Source organism: Mobula hypostoma, chromosome 21 (genome assembly GCF_963921235.1).
Source record: "Mobula hypostoma chromosome 21, sMobHyp1.1, whole genome shotgun sequence".
In the NCBI taxonomy this organism is placed as follows: Eukaryota; Metazoa; Chordata; class Chondrichthyes; order Myliobatiformes; family Myliobatidae; genus Mobula; species Mobula hypostoma.
In genome coordinates, this window is record NC_086117.1 from 33,736,487 (window position 1) to 33,750,806 (window position 14,320).

Below are 14,320 nucleotides of genomic sequence, written 5' to 3' on the forward strand. Positions count from 1 at the left end.
ATCAAAGATCTATATTTCATAAGCATCATGACATTTCTCATTGGGGTTCTGTATTATATCTAGCCCATGGATTAGAAAGATGAACAATTTTCTCAGGAGAGTGCCGTATCTGTAGAGTGCATATTTTTTATAAACAAACCAATATTGTTCTTATACCCATGCGAAAAAGCAGCAGAATGGCCCCATTGTGTGGGAGCTGAGATAAAAGAAGGAACATGGCAATCTATGGCATAATCTGCTGAAAATGAAGATTCATTAAAAATACAAAGCTATCTCCACAGTCATTGTAAAACAATCCTTGCTCGCTGACTTGATTCGACACAAACTGTTCTGATGTTTTGATGTACATTTGACAAGTAAAGCTAATTAAACTAATCTACTTGTAAAATCAGAACTATTTAACACCTCAAAGTTAAAATTTCAAAGTAATATAATGATCGAAGTACCTATTTGTCACTGTACACTACCCTGAGATTCATTTTCTTGCTGGATTCACAGCAGATACAAAGAAATGCAATAGAATCAATGAAGAGCTCCATAGAAACAAAAAATACACAAACAGCCAATGTACATAAGAAGACAAACTACAAATATAAAAAAAAGCAAATGATAATAATAAATACTGTACTGTGCAATAGTCTCAGTATCATATATATAGCTAGGGTGCCTAAGATTTTTGCACAGCACTGTGGTAATTTTACATATTGCACTGTACTGCTACCATATAAAAAAACACAAATTTCATGACATATGTGAGTGATAATAAGCCTGATTCTGATATGAGTCTCTATTGTGGACTGAAAGTCAGAAAGGGGAAGGGAAAGGAAACTCATGGTTGGGAAAAGGAAAGGGAGAGGGGATGGCATGGGAAGAACCACAGGGACATTCTATAATGATCAATAAATCAATTGTTTGGAATCAAATGATCTTGCCTGGTGTCTCAGGGCTGGGTGTATCTGCACCCATGCCACTGAGACTGACCTGGCACTCCTTCTGTGCCAGATGTCCCACATCGCTCCCGCAGATTCCCAACGTCCTTTGCTCCTGCCAGATTTACAATCTTCCACTCCGCTCCACATTGACAAATACAGTCCTGTGCAAAAGTCTTAGGCACCCTAGCTATATATACATGCCTAGGACTTTTGCACAGTACTGTAAGTTAATAATATTGAGGACATGCATCGTAGAGTCCTCAAAAGTGAGTCCATATGTTGTGGAATCAGTTCAGTGTTTAGGTGAGTGATGTTATCCACTCTGGTTCAGGGACCTGATAGTTGAAGAGTACTAAGTGTTCTGAACCTGGTCGTATGGGTCCAAAGGCTACTGTACCTCATGCCCAATGGCCGAAGTGAGAAGAAAGCATGGCCTGGATGCTAGGGGTTCTTGATGATGTATGCTACTTTCTTTTGTCAGCATCATATTTTAGGAATGGTACATTATTTAATGGTACATTTGAAGCAAATTGGTGAGTGGTCATTTGCCATTCTCCCTTATAAGGGTGGTGGATATTTCAGGAACAAAATGTTAATAGCATGGGACAACCAAAGATTAACAAATTGGTTATAAAGGACAAAAGATCCACAGGGACCTGCATGATAAATTGGAGAGAATAAGTCGTGGCTTTCACAAGAATTTCACAGATCTGTGTTAGTTTAGAAGGGCTCAGATGGGCTATAAGATGATGTGAGAACAATAACATCAAAAAATGTAAGGTGCAGATGTGCATATTTATCAGAGACCTATTAATAAACTACATATTACCAGGTACTGAAAGTTGATATTTTGACCCATGTTTTTAATATTTAACTGTTTGGTTTTTCATTTTATTTATCTATTTTATTTAAAGATACAGCCTGGAATAGGCATTTCCAACCCTTCAATCCAGCAACCCCCCAACGACCCCAATTTAACCTTAACCTTATCGTGGGACAAGTTACAATGACCAATTAATCTACCCACCTTTGGACTGTAGGAGGAAACCAGAGCCCGGTAGAAAACCCACACGTTCCACAGGGAGGATGTACAGAGACTCCTTTTAGAGGATGCTGGGATTGAACTCCGATGCCCCAGGTGTAATAGTGTTGTGTGAACTGCTACGCTACTGTGACGCCCATTTAGCCTAGTTCTTCAACAAAATAAAGCCTATGGTTTATAATTTTAAAAAGAAAGAGTGTAAAACAGTTCTTCACTGACATGATACTCAGTTTAGAAGTATTGAAGAGACTATAATTGCAAATTGAAAGAGTTCAATTTAGGAAAAGGCAAGCCACCGTACTTTTGATTATATTGTTCGGGGAATCAATAGTTTAGATTTTTTTACAAAAATTTAACAGACCGACAATAATTTTGATTAGAACTAAATTGATTCCATTCCTCCATTATCCTTTGAATTTGAAAATATATATTCTGCTAACTTCTTAGACAGTCTTAGAGTCAAATCTTGCCGTATCTAACCAAGTGGCTGTGTCTTGTAAACTAGTAATGTCTAAGTTTGAATCTCTGTTCTCTGTTGGAGCTGTTTCTGGATGGGATTAATTGGTAATTACCAGTATTTGCTTCAGTGTCTCATTTGTGGGAAAGTTACCAGTCTTGTTTGATTTACTGTATCTGTGTGTTAGATATAGGTAAATATTGAAATTGCATTTCTTAGGATATAGAACTAGGACCAGGCCATTCATCTTCTAGTCCCTGACCTACTACTCAGTAAGACCATGACTGAGCTTTTATCTCTGCACCACTTTTGTGCATTAATCCAACAACCCTTTATTTGACTTTTTCTTTTCATTGAATATACTTTAAGAAATACTCTCCACAGCCTTCATGGGTAAAGAATTCCAAAGAATTCCACAGCCTGATTGAAAAATTTCTTCTCATAGACAAACCATGGAGGCTTTGAACCAGGTCAGGAGAAACAGCAATTCTGCAGCTTTCCTGTCAATCCCCAGGGTAATCTCTCGTATTAGAACTTAATATTTATCTCTCTCTCTCTTTGAAGTGATTTGTGTTTTTTTTTCCTCTTTCTTGTGTATCGGTCTTTTATTTTCTTTTATTTGGGTTCTTTCAGGTTTCTTGCTTTGTGACTATCTGTAAGCAAACATATCTCAAGGTTGTATAATTTATACATTCTTTGATAATAAATGTACTTTGAATCTTTGAATATCTCGATTATAACTATGTTCTTATCAGACCCAGACATTATATTCCAGAAGAGCCCTAACCATTTGTCTACATATTGAAAGCTGGAATCTCAATTCTTGTGGTTAATAAACACTTTTGGCAATAAAGACCAACACATTGGCCGTCTTCCTAACTGAATGATGAACTTGCATATTTTCTTTCATTGATTGATATGGAAGAACAACTAGTTCCCTCTCAACATCAACATCAATTTCTCTTTTGCCATTTGAAAACAATACTCTGCTTTTCTTTTCTCTCTATCAAAAATGAATGACTGAATGAACGAATGTTTTTTAATAATATATTTTAGCTGTCAAGTCCTTGCCCAGTCATTCAATCTTCATTAGTCATCTCTGCAGCCTCCTCATAGATTACACTGTCATAGAGTATTATATCATCGTCCAACTTGGATATATTATACATGATTAGCTCATTCAAATAATTGATATTTGATAAAGAGAGAAAATAGCTGTTCTCTGTCATATTTGTCATATTGGATATTGCCTGCAAACCTGAAAGTGGCTCATTTATTCATATTCACTGATTTTTGTCCATCTCTGTTTTACAGCTATATTCTCCTCCCCCTAATATCAGGCCTCCAATTCAGTTGAATAACCTCTTGTATGGAACCTTATCAAAGACCTTCTGAAAGTTGTGACACTGATGGAGAGGGTGCAGAGGAAATTCATTTGGATATTCCCTGGATGGAATATCTTTGTTGTAAGGAGTTGCAGGAGTGGCCATGTCTGTTTTTCCTGGAGGAGAGGAGGTTAAAAAGGGACATGACTGAACAGTACAGATCATGTAGACTACACAAAACGTTTTCCCTGTGTCAGAGGTAGATAAAACTAGGTGACATTGATTTAAGGTAAAGGTTAAGACGTAATTGTCTGGTTGAGCCACAGGAAGCTATGGACCAAGTGCTGGAAGATGGAATTACACCTAATGCATGCCCACTGGTTGATATAGACATGCTGGGATAACTGGCCTATTTCCATACTATATAGTTCTATAAAAATCAAAATGCCACACAGCAACTGACCTACTATTTTAACAGTTAAGACCTCAAGATTTTCAGCAGATTTGTCAAACATGATTTCCCTTTTATAAGTCAATGTTGATTCTGCTCAATCTCATTATTATTTTCCAAAAAATCCAAAGAAAATAATATTTTCTTATAAGAGATTTCTGATATTGATGTCAGGCTATCTAATCAATAATCCCTGTCTTCTCTCTTGCATCTTTCAGCAGCCTCATTTTGCAAGTCGGTATGTGCTACCTTTTTATCAGTGGTCCTGGCCCGAAATGTCCACTGTGCTTCTTCCTATGGATGCTGTCTGGCCTGCTGCATTCCACCAGCATTTTGTGTGTGTTGCTTGAATGTCCAGAATCTGCAGATTTCCTTGTGTTTGGATCTTTCAAACTTTGAACCGACTGAACCCTTTGATTTCAAAGCTGTTTCCTTCAAAACCCTAAAATGTAAATCATCAGGTCCTGGGATTTTAACATCAACATTCACATTAATTACCAGTTTTTTAATGCTTGTTAATGTCTTGCATTAAATACGACTTTATTGTTGTATAACAAAGTCACAAGTGATTTAAAAAGCCTGTTGCATTTAAATCTTGGACACCAGTTCATTCAATGACATTTGGCTACAAGATCTCCTTAACTGGTCACATAATCCAGAGTGGAATTTCAAATGCTTTTGGGTGAAATATATTATCAAAGCCCTTTATAGTCTCTCAATGAAAAGTAGAAGTTTTCTGCTTAATCTTGACAGCAAAATTTATTTCTCATATTTCGCTTTAAGTTTTAGTGACCTTCATCAGGTTTTTGTTCGTGAGACCTTCCTTGCACAAATTATCTTCTATACTTACCAATTTCAGGTGATGTCCACACTTTGAAAGCAACTCATTGGCTTTAAAGTAATTTGAAATGTTCTGAAATTGTGAAAAGTATCACATTCATTGAATGCAAACAACAGGAATTCTGCAGATGCTGGAAATTCAAGCAACACACATCAAAGTTGCTGGTGAACGCAGCAGGCCAGGCAGCATCTCTAGGAAGAGGTACAGTCAACGTTTCAGGCCGAGACCCTTCGTCAGTTTTTCTCTTCTAGGGTTACCTATTGGACATCCTATAAAATTTTATTTAGCCAGTAATGCATTGAAATAACCACTATGTCTACTTGTACACAGCGTCATGCCTAAACAAGGACCCTCACCTTTACCCACCATGAGTTTGCTGAGGAGTTCACAACTGTTGCCTCTTAGATGCGTTGATTACTTGGAAGCATTCCAGATGTGAAGAGTTCTCCCTGTGATGGCCGTACAACAACTGCAGAAAGGGCTGGCTGAAGTTTGAGGGAAAATCAATATCTCTTGTATATCTCAGAATATCCTGCGAGATGATGGTCTGTCCCCATTGAGGACTATATCACAAGTGGATCAAACACACTGGAAGATGCACCCTGACCAAAGTGTCAATGATTATAGGATGGAATTTAGACGTGATTTGGCTAAGAAGTCGGAAAAAGGTTTTGTGATGACTATTGATGTAGTTTCCATTATCCTCCATATTGAAAACTGGTGGTTTTCATTATTATTCATATTTATGAGACTTCAACTGTTTACCTCCACAGATGCTGCTGACCAGAGTTCCTCAGCATTTTCAAATTTCAAAATAAATTAATTATCAAAGTACGTATATCTCACCATATACTACTCTGAGATTTTGTGTGGATGCTCAAGATTTCTGCCATCTGCAAAATCTCTTGAGTCTGAAGTTGGTTGATGCTGTGTGGAAGACATTAATATCACTAAACAGAACCTGTAATTGATACTTCTTTGCTGATTTTTGTCCAATATGATTCTAATCTCTCAATGATGTTAAAGAAAGTCTGGAGTTTACACCCAAAACTACAGTGACCTCTGACCTATGATGTAATTAAATTAAAAACTAACATGTCATTGTGACTTGTGCATGAAAGTGTGCCAGCTAATTTCCCAGTGGGCATGATCGCACCTGGAAATTATTGCTCCTGTGATCTGGTCAGTCTTTCTTTGTTATCTGTGCATGAAAGACCGTGTAAAGACCTTATTTTTACTGTGATAAATTAAAAACTATTCAAAACAATGCTGACAGTGTAGTAAGTGCCCTATTCTACTAGAGATACGAAATGGCAATCACCCCCATTGGGAGAGGAGATCCATGGAATGCATGCTAACACAACTCAAGTGGTACTTGTTTATTACATCGTATTGTGGAGGTACCTTAATGCAATGTGATCATCTCCTATTTATACTATTTTTACAGCTAGTAGAGCTGTTTCCTCATAACACAAGCAAACCAGGTTCAATATAGACCTCAAGTGCTGTCTGCATGAAGTTTGCAACTTTTCTCTGCGACTGCGTGGGTTTCCTCTGAGTGTTCTGGTTTGTATCCATGTTGCAACAATGTGTCAGGTATAGCTTAACTGGCTGATGTGTGTGCTATATACTGTCTACCTTTGTGCATAGATAAGTGGTATGATTGGTTAGAAAAGAGAGGTGACAGCAACGTTGATAGAATAATATGGGATTAGTGACAATGGGTTTTGATAGTCACTGGGCTGAAAATACTCCACCCATGATGTGTGGACTGTGACTATCTCTGTGACAGAATCAGACTAGGTAGTAAAAGAGGAGAAAACAAGTCCATTACTGGTCTCCCCAGGCTATAAACCCCTGACTTACAAACAGCCTTTACCTCTGAACAAGTCTTTGGGAAATCAGCAGGTTGGATGAGAATGGATCAGCTGTCTGTTTTGGGGCTACCAGGTGGGAATGGGGCATTTCTGTGTGCCTATTCTTCCCTACTATGTCATGACAGTCAATAGCAGAGTCATGCTGAGCAGACCTGGAACCACTGAGCAGACTCACTCGCTCACTCACAGTGTGTGTGGCCAGCTAGTGGCCACTCTTCCCACACCTGTATGCTCTCCCACCATACCTCTTTCTGTTCATTTCTACCTTATAGTTCGGATTACAACAGTTCTCAGAAACACAAACTTCTAACCTGGTGGCGTTCAAACAAATCTAGTCAAATAGACTTCTAGTTAAACAGGCTCTTTGTTTATTTGCAAAACAACCAATTTTGAACTTTAAGCACTGAGAATATTTATATTTCCTAGCCAATAAATTGATAATGTTCAGTATATACCTACACACATCTATAGCATCAACCTGCATCCCTAAGTAGTGAAGGATTGTCAGTGGATTCACATTTCTTCCAGATAAAATATTCAGACAATTAATTAGTTTCAGATTGATTGCAGTTTTTAAATAAGAATCTTCATTTGCATGACACCTGCAGCAACATTTGAATTTCTCCACTCATTTATGTCAAGTTCAGGTAGTTTCCTATATTTAATTAGTCGTGTTGTTATTTTGATGGAAGGAATTAGGTTGTATTGTTGTGAAGATTTTATGTTTAACACTTATGTGTGAAGTGTATTCAGCTTCTGTGCATGTCATCTGATATCAATTGCTGTTCACGCGTAAGAACCACTACAGTTCTTCAGATCAACAGGTGTAGATTTTGACATCTCACAAAACAGAACAGGATGTTAAAACAAACCATATAATTTTCAGCAAATCCTTGCGTGAAAAACATCATTTGCATATTGTGTTGGAGGAAGCATCCTGTTGGAGAAAGCAATTTTTTACTCGTGAAAGGACAGAGGAGATTCAAATTACCCCTCAGAAGCATAATATTCTTCCATAAACAGAAGGTCATTGTGCAAAATGGAACATGGATTCATTACAGATTTTCTCAATTTACGTATTTTTATGCATGCTATTGATTGTCATTTATTTATTTATTTATTTATTTATCTGTTCATTGGTTGATTGATTGATAGACATATAGTATGGAACAAGCCCTTTTTGCCCTTCGAGCCACACCATCCAGCAACCTGCAATTTAACCTTAGCTTAATCACTGGACAATCTGCAATCACCAATTAACTTAACAACCAGAATGTCTGGACGGTGGGAGGAAACTGGAGCACCCGGAGGAAACCAATGCAGTCATAGGGAGAACGTATAAACTCCTTACAGGCAGTGGCAGGAACTGACCCTGGATTGCTGGTCCTGTAAAGCATTGTGCTAGCCACTATGCTACCATGCTGCCACAATTGTGATGACAGTCATGCCAAGAATGATTAGATGTAGTCTTTAGGTGAAACGGAGTTTGAATGAGGATATCAGATTCCAGTTTAGATTGAGATTAGTTTACACCAGAGTATAATGAATTTTCTTGCTCACAGGAAGCCCAGAGGGTAAACAGTAGACACAGTAATAAACAACTTAAGTGCCAATGAGAGCAAAACAACAGAATGGTGCAAAGATAGCAATGTAATCTGTAGAAATGCAGAAAGAAATGCAAAAGTGAAAATTATAGAATAACTGAGAGACGTAGAATTCCAGAATCCGAGAATGTGACAGCACCATCAAAGACATGAATTGCAAATCTGCTTCAGTCATTAAGCAATTAAGTCATTGTTCTTTCAATTTTATTATTTTTTTTAATGAGGAAAATTACTTACATAAGGCAATGGTGTTTCCTCACAAACTTCGACATCCTCCACTCTGTATTTCACTTGCTGTTTGCTATGTTGGTTACCGCTCTGAGTTGAATTGACATATTCAAAGACTGTTATCTCTCTTTAAGCTTCAAAGAGCACACATACTGTCTATATTTTTCTCTTTGTTCTGTGTAATGGTTTAGGCTAAGCACAAGAGAATCTGCAGATGCTGTAAGTCCAGAACAACATGCACAAAATGCTGGAGGAACTCAGCAAGGCAGGCAGCAACTGTGAAACTTAATAATCATCCGATGTTTCAGGCTGAGACCCTTCATCAGGACTGAAGCTAGAGGGAGAAGATGCCAGAATAAAAAGGTGGAGGGAGGGGAAGGGAGACAAGCTAGAAGGTGGTAAATAAACTCAGGTGGCTGGGAACGGTAGAGGGCTGGAGAGGAAGGAATCTGAAAGGTGAGGAGAGTGGACCATGGGGAAAGTAAAGAAGGAGGAGGACCAGGGAGAGGTGATAGGCAGGTGAGAAAAAGAGGTAAAAGGCCAGAGTGCGGAATAAAAGAAAAGGGAAAGGGTGGGGAATAAAAAGAGACTTTAAAAATAATAACAGAATGGAAGGAGAAATCAATGTTCCTGCCATTAGGTTGGAGGCACCTAGATGGACTATGAGGTGTTGCTCCTCCACTCTGAGAGTGGCCTCATTGTGGCAGAAGAGGAGGCCATAGACCAACATAAAGGAACGGGGATAGCGATAGAAATTAAAATAGCTGGCCACAGGGAAATTCCGCTTTGGACAGTTGTAGTGGAGGTGCTCGACAAAGCGGTTGATGATTTTACCTCAGTTCTCACCAATGTAGAGGAGGCCACATCGGTAGTACAAGACACAATAGACAATCGCAACAGATTCACAGGTGAATTGTTGCCTCACCTGGATGAACTGTTTGTGGTTCTGAATATGAGAAGAAGGATGAGGTGAAAGGGAAGGTGTAGCATTTTTGTTGCTTGCAAGGATATGTACGCTCACCTTTATATTTAATTTTCTTCTACCATTGTTTCAATACACATATATTCATGCAAACAAACAGCAATATCTCTAAGATGCCTTTTATAATCTAATTTATTTTGTTGGATAGGTTCCTTCTAACAAATCTGTTTCAGTTTTCAGCAAATTCAGTTCATTTCTGTAAATTGTAAACAGTCCTGCTGAGTTCTGAATTGCTTCACTTAGTTCATTACAAACCAGGTATGATACAGTTCTTGAAATGGATATTTTATTTTTCCAACCAGTTTCTTATCAATATCCTGAATCCCTACAGCCGTTTTGTATTAATAGCTCTTTGTGTAGATCTTCCCAGAAGCGATATATTCATTTGAGTTGTCACTTCCTCAGTAAGAAAAAAAATGGGTTAAGTTTTTTGAATGCATATTGGTTATTGTTAACTATGTTACTGATTCACAGAAATCCGTACAAGATGACTTTCAATGAGCATCTCTGTACTTACAATTGAATAGGAGACAGATTAATGATTCTCTCATTTCCTCGTTTGTTTTTGACGTATACTTGAATAGTGGCACCATGTTAGATTTATTTTCAATCTAATGGGACTTCTGCAAAATTTAATGACTTCCTCTTAATGATTGCCTTCTTTGTTGCTTTTCTTAACTCAGCTGCACGTTTTCAGGATTACCTTGATTTCTCTGATCATCTTTGCAGAGGAAAATATAACTGCTGCTTGATCATCATCAATGTCACCTGAGGAATGGCACTGGATTTTAAAACTATGTGGCTCGTCTCTTCAGATCCTGAAACGTTGTCTCTGGCACTGTTTTTGGTTCATGATGACAATTGTCTCTTGTGGCTTCCTTGACATATTGCTCCATGAAGCATTTGTGCATTAAGTCTACCACATCTGCTGCTGAAACACTTCACTTTTTGATTTATACATAATTTATAGAATTTTCCATTAACATAACTTCCTTGTTCTTGTATCATTCTAATGCGATGGAAGGAAATGCCCTTCTTCTTGTAATAATTTGGTTGCATGCCTTCACTATTAACACTTGGATAGCAGGAGCTGTGTCTACCTAGAATACATTCCTTTTCTTTTCACTTTCTACAAGCCTGATATCTTGATAGACACGCAGTGGCCACTTTATTAGGTAGCTACTGTATAATGGCCACTGAGCATATGTTTCTGGTCTTCTGCAGCTGTAACCCATCCACTTCAAGAATTGATGTATTTTGTGATCAGAGATTCGCTTCTGCACACCACTGTTATAATGCATGGTTATTTGAGTTACTGTCACTTTCCTGTCAGCTTGAAGCAGTCTACTCATTCTCCTCCGACTGGTTAACAAGGCATTTTCATCCACAAAACTGCTGCTTGCTGGATGTCTTTTTTATTTTTTGCACCATTCTCTGTAATCTATAGATACTGTTGTGTGTGGAAATCCCAGGAGATCAGCAGTTTCTGAAATACTCAAACTGCCCCGTCTAACACCAACAATCGTTCCATGGTCAAAGTCACTTTGACCACATTTCTCCCCCATTATGATGTTTAGTCTCAACAACAATGGAACCTCTTGCCCATGTCTGTGTGCTTTTATGCATTGAGTTGCTGCCACATGAGTGTCTGATAAGATATTGACATTAATGAGCAGGTGTACAAGTGTACCTTTAAAGTGGCCCTTGAGTGTTGTCCTGTCCTCTCGTCCTCACAATTTCTATAAAGAATTCCTACTCATTTTTGATCCCATCTTCTAGTTTCAGCAATATTACCTTATTGTGACTCCATCATTTCAATTGTTGGGCTGACCAGGTGAGAGAAAGAGAAATGATTTCAATAAAAATTGAAGGATGAGGTAAAAGACTGGAAAGCAACTGATTGATCTCAAAATGAAAACAGAAATAAAGAAAGATTTAAATAAAATGCTGATCCATGCCAGGGAAATGCAAATAACCATGATATCATGAATCTGGCAGCATTATATATTTCTCCAGCTCTGTGCCAATAAAAACAGGTGCCACTTTCTGTAACCCATGCATATTAAAACACAGTGCTGTAATGATAATGTTATGCCACATTTTTTCTGTCAACATATCATCATTTTTAATGCAGACAAATTTCAGCCAGGAATTGTTGGCAAAATTATCACAAAATTACACAGCATCAAACTTATGAATTTTTAAATCTTGTAAAGAGAATTTTCATTGCACCTGGATATTAGTGTTTCAGTGGATTTTTTAGCACCAATTTTCTCTTCCCAGCTACTTCATTCAAGAAATGCAAATTTATCTTCATCAGCTTTCAGTATTGTCTGGGCTACAGTTATATGGGTTCTTACTCTGTGTATTAGAAGGTTCATTTCACAAATATGTTGTGGAGAAGTATAATGAAGGGGAATAAAATGACAATATTAAGCTCACACTGTTGTTCTGTGAATATTGCACCATTACAACTCTTGAATTTGAATTTACTGTTCAATTTATATGTGCACAGTTAATCTCATACCTGAAATTGTCTGATATTTATTACTGTGCCAAACTTTTGCCATGTACTAAATGCTATTCTCCTTCCATCCTCTTAAGCTATAATAAATTACTCGTGATGCAATGACAGAGCAGACACGAGAGGCCGAATAGCCTAATTCTGACCCTATGTCATAAGGTCTGAGGATTCATATGAGCATTATAAAGTTACTTTTCTTGGCTTAAGCCCATTATGAGACTAACTGCTTGCTCACTTTGGCCTGTTCATCTGCAAAGTTTCCACACTATTTGCATCTGAAAATTGAATAAAAATCCTATGCATCCCGCTCTAAGAATTTTTAGTGGTAAAGAAGTACCTCAGATCAATATTGAGAGACTACACTGACTAGGGAAAGATAAAAAGTGGATAAATCCAGACATAAAACTCGAGAAACAGTAAGTCAATTAACATCTGCAATGATAATCTGGATCATATTTAGATGTGTGACCTTTTATTTATGGAGATATATATTTTATGCAAACTTTAAAGCCAAATAATAAGTATATTCTGATTGTTTTTCTATTTGTCTTTGAATCCTTCTGAGAATTATATTGCTTCAGTGGAGTACTTTTCCTGACCTCAATGACAGATGGTTCATTTCAGCACAGTAAGTATGCAGTTGTTGAAATTGGCAGATTATTTCAATTGCTGCTAAACAGCCTGGGATAAAACCTGTGCATTAGAAAGGTGACTCAATGACGGTCTCAATTCATTTGAAGGCAGATTATCCTGATACACTGAACACGGAAAATGCTGGAGGCCTTATTGTTTCAACCATGCGGCAAAGCAAGGTGGTCTGTAACTGATCCTAAGTTCCCCAACCTTGCCACCATGGGGGTCTTTTGACAGCTCAACAATGTCAAAAGCTTTTGAACTATTTTGAGGAATCCTGGTGATCAGCATTTAAAAGCAGTTCTAAATGAATAGAGCTTTAAAATATATAAATATTGAAAAAAAATAATTTTAAAATGCTAGGAATCAATCAAAAGCATTACAAATAAAGAAAAAAAGTGTATTTATTTGTACTAAACTTCTTAATCCATGTTGATGTAGCTATTCAAATTGTCAGTTCTAGAGTAAGTAACATGGACTGGAGGCAATGTGCATCTAGTTCTTCAACATAAGTGATCAACTCCTCCAATTCACGATGGAACGAGAGTTTGGTTCTCTGGCATCTGTTATGAAGCTCATTCATGGATTCTATGTAACTAGAGAAGTAGCTTCTCTCCTGAACTGCAAAGTGCCAATTTACCACAATCTGGCCTGTTAATTAGAAGTTCTGATAAAACGCCTTTGACCTGGTTTTAACCAGTTTCTCTTTCCAAAGATGCTACTTAAATGGCTGATTTTTTTCCAGCATTTTCTGTTTTTGTTTCAGATTCCAGGATCTGCAGATTTATTTGTTTTCTTTTTCCTGTTGATTAAATTATTCTGGTTGATTGATCCTTCTGGTTCGATGAAAAAACAGAAAAACAAAATCTTCAAAGTGCGACATTACTAATTAGGGACAAATAAGAATTCTGGCTCAGTGGAAAATGAGGCTACATTTGGTCTTTAGGTTAGATAAGGAAAGTTAAATGTGCCTTTCTCATTGTTGAAGAGACTTGCCCATTTCTGGGATTATCCATTTTGTAAGAATTGTTTTTAACTCTCAATTCTAGCTCCATTTCAGTAGATAAAGAAAGAATTATGGAACATTTACTTTGGGGGGAGAGAGGGAAATGTACAAGCACAAAGGAATTGGGTACTCTTGTACATAACTGTCACAGTGTGTTCTCAGAGGACAGGATCCAGGTGTGGAGGAATGGTAGGCTTTCTCTGGCACGGAAGTCGCTGGCGCCAACTCAACCCAGGAACTGCAGATGACGCTTAATATTTTAATACTTAATACTTTATTGTCGCCAAACAATTGATACTAGAACATACAATCACCACAGTGATATTTGATTCTGCACTTTCCTCTCCCTTGATTACAAATATTAAATATTATAAATATCAAAAATAACAAAAATTAGTAAATATTAAAAATTTAAATT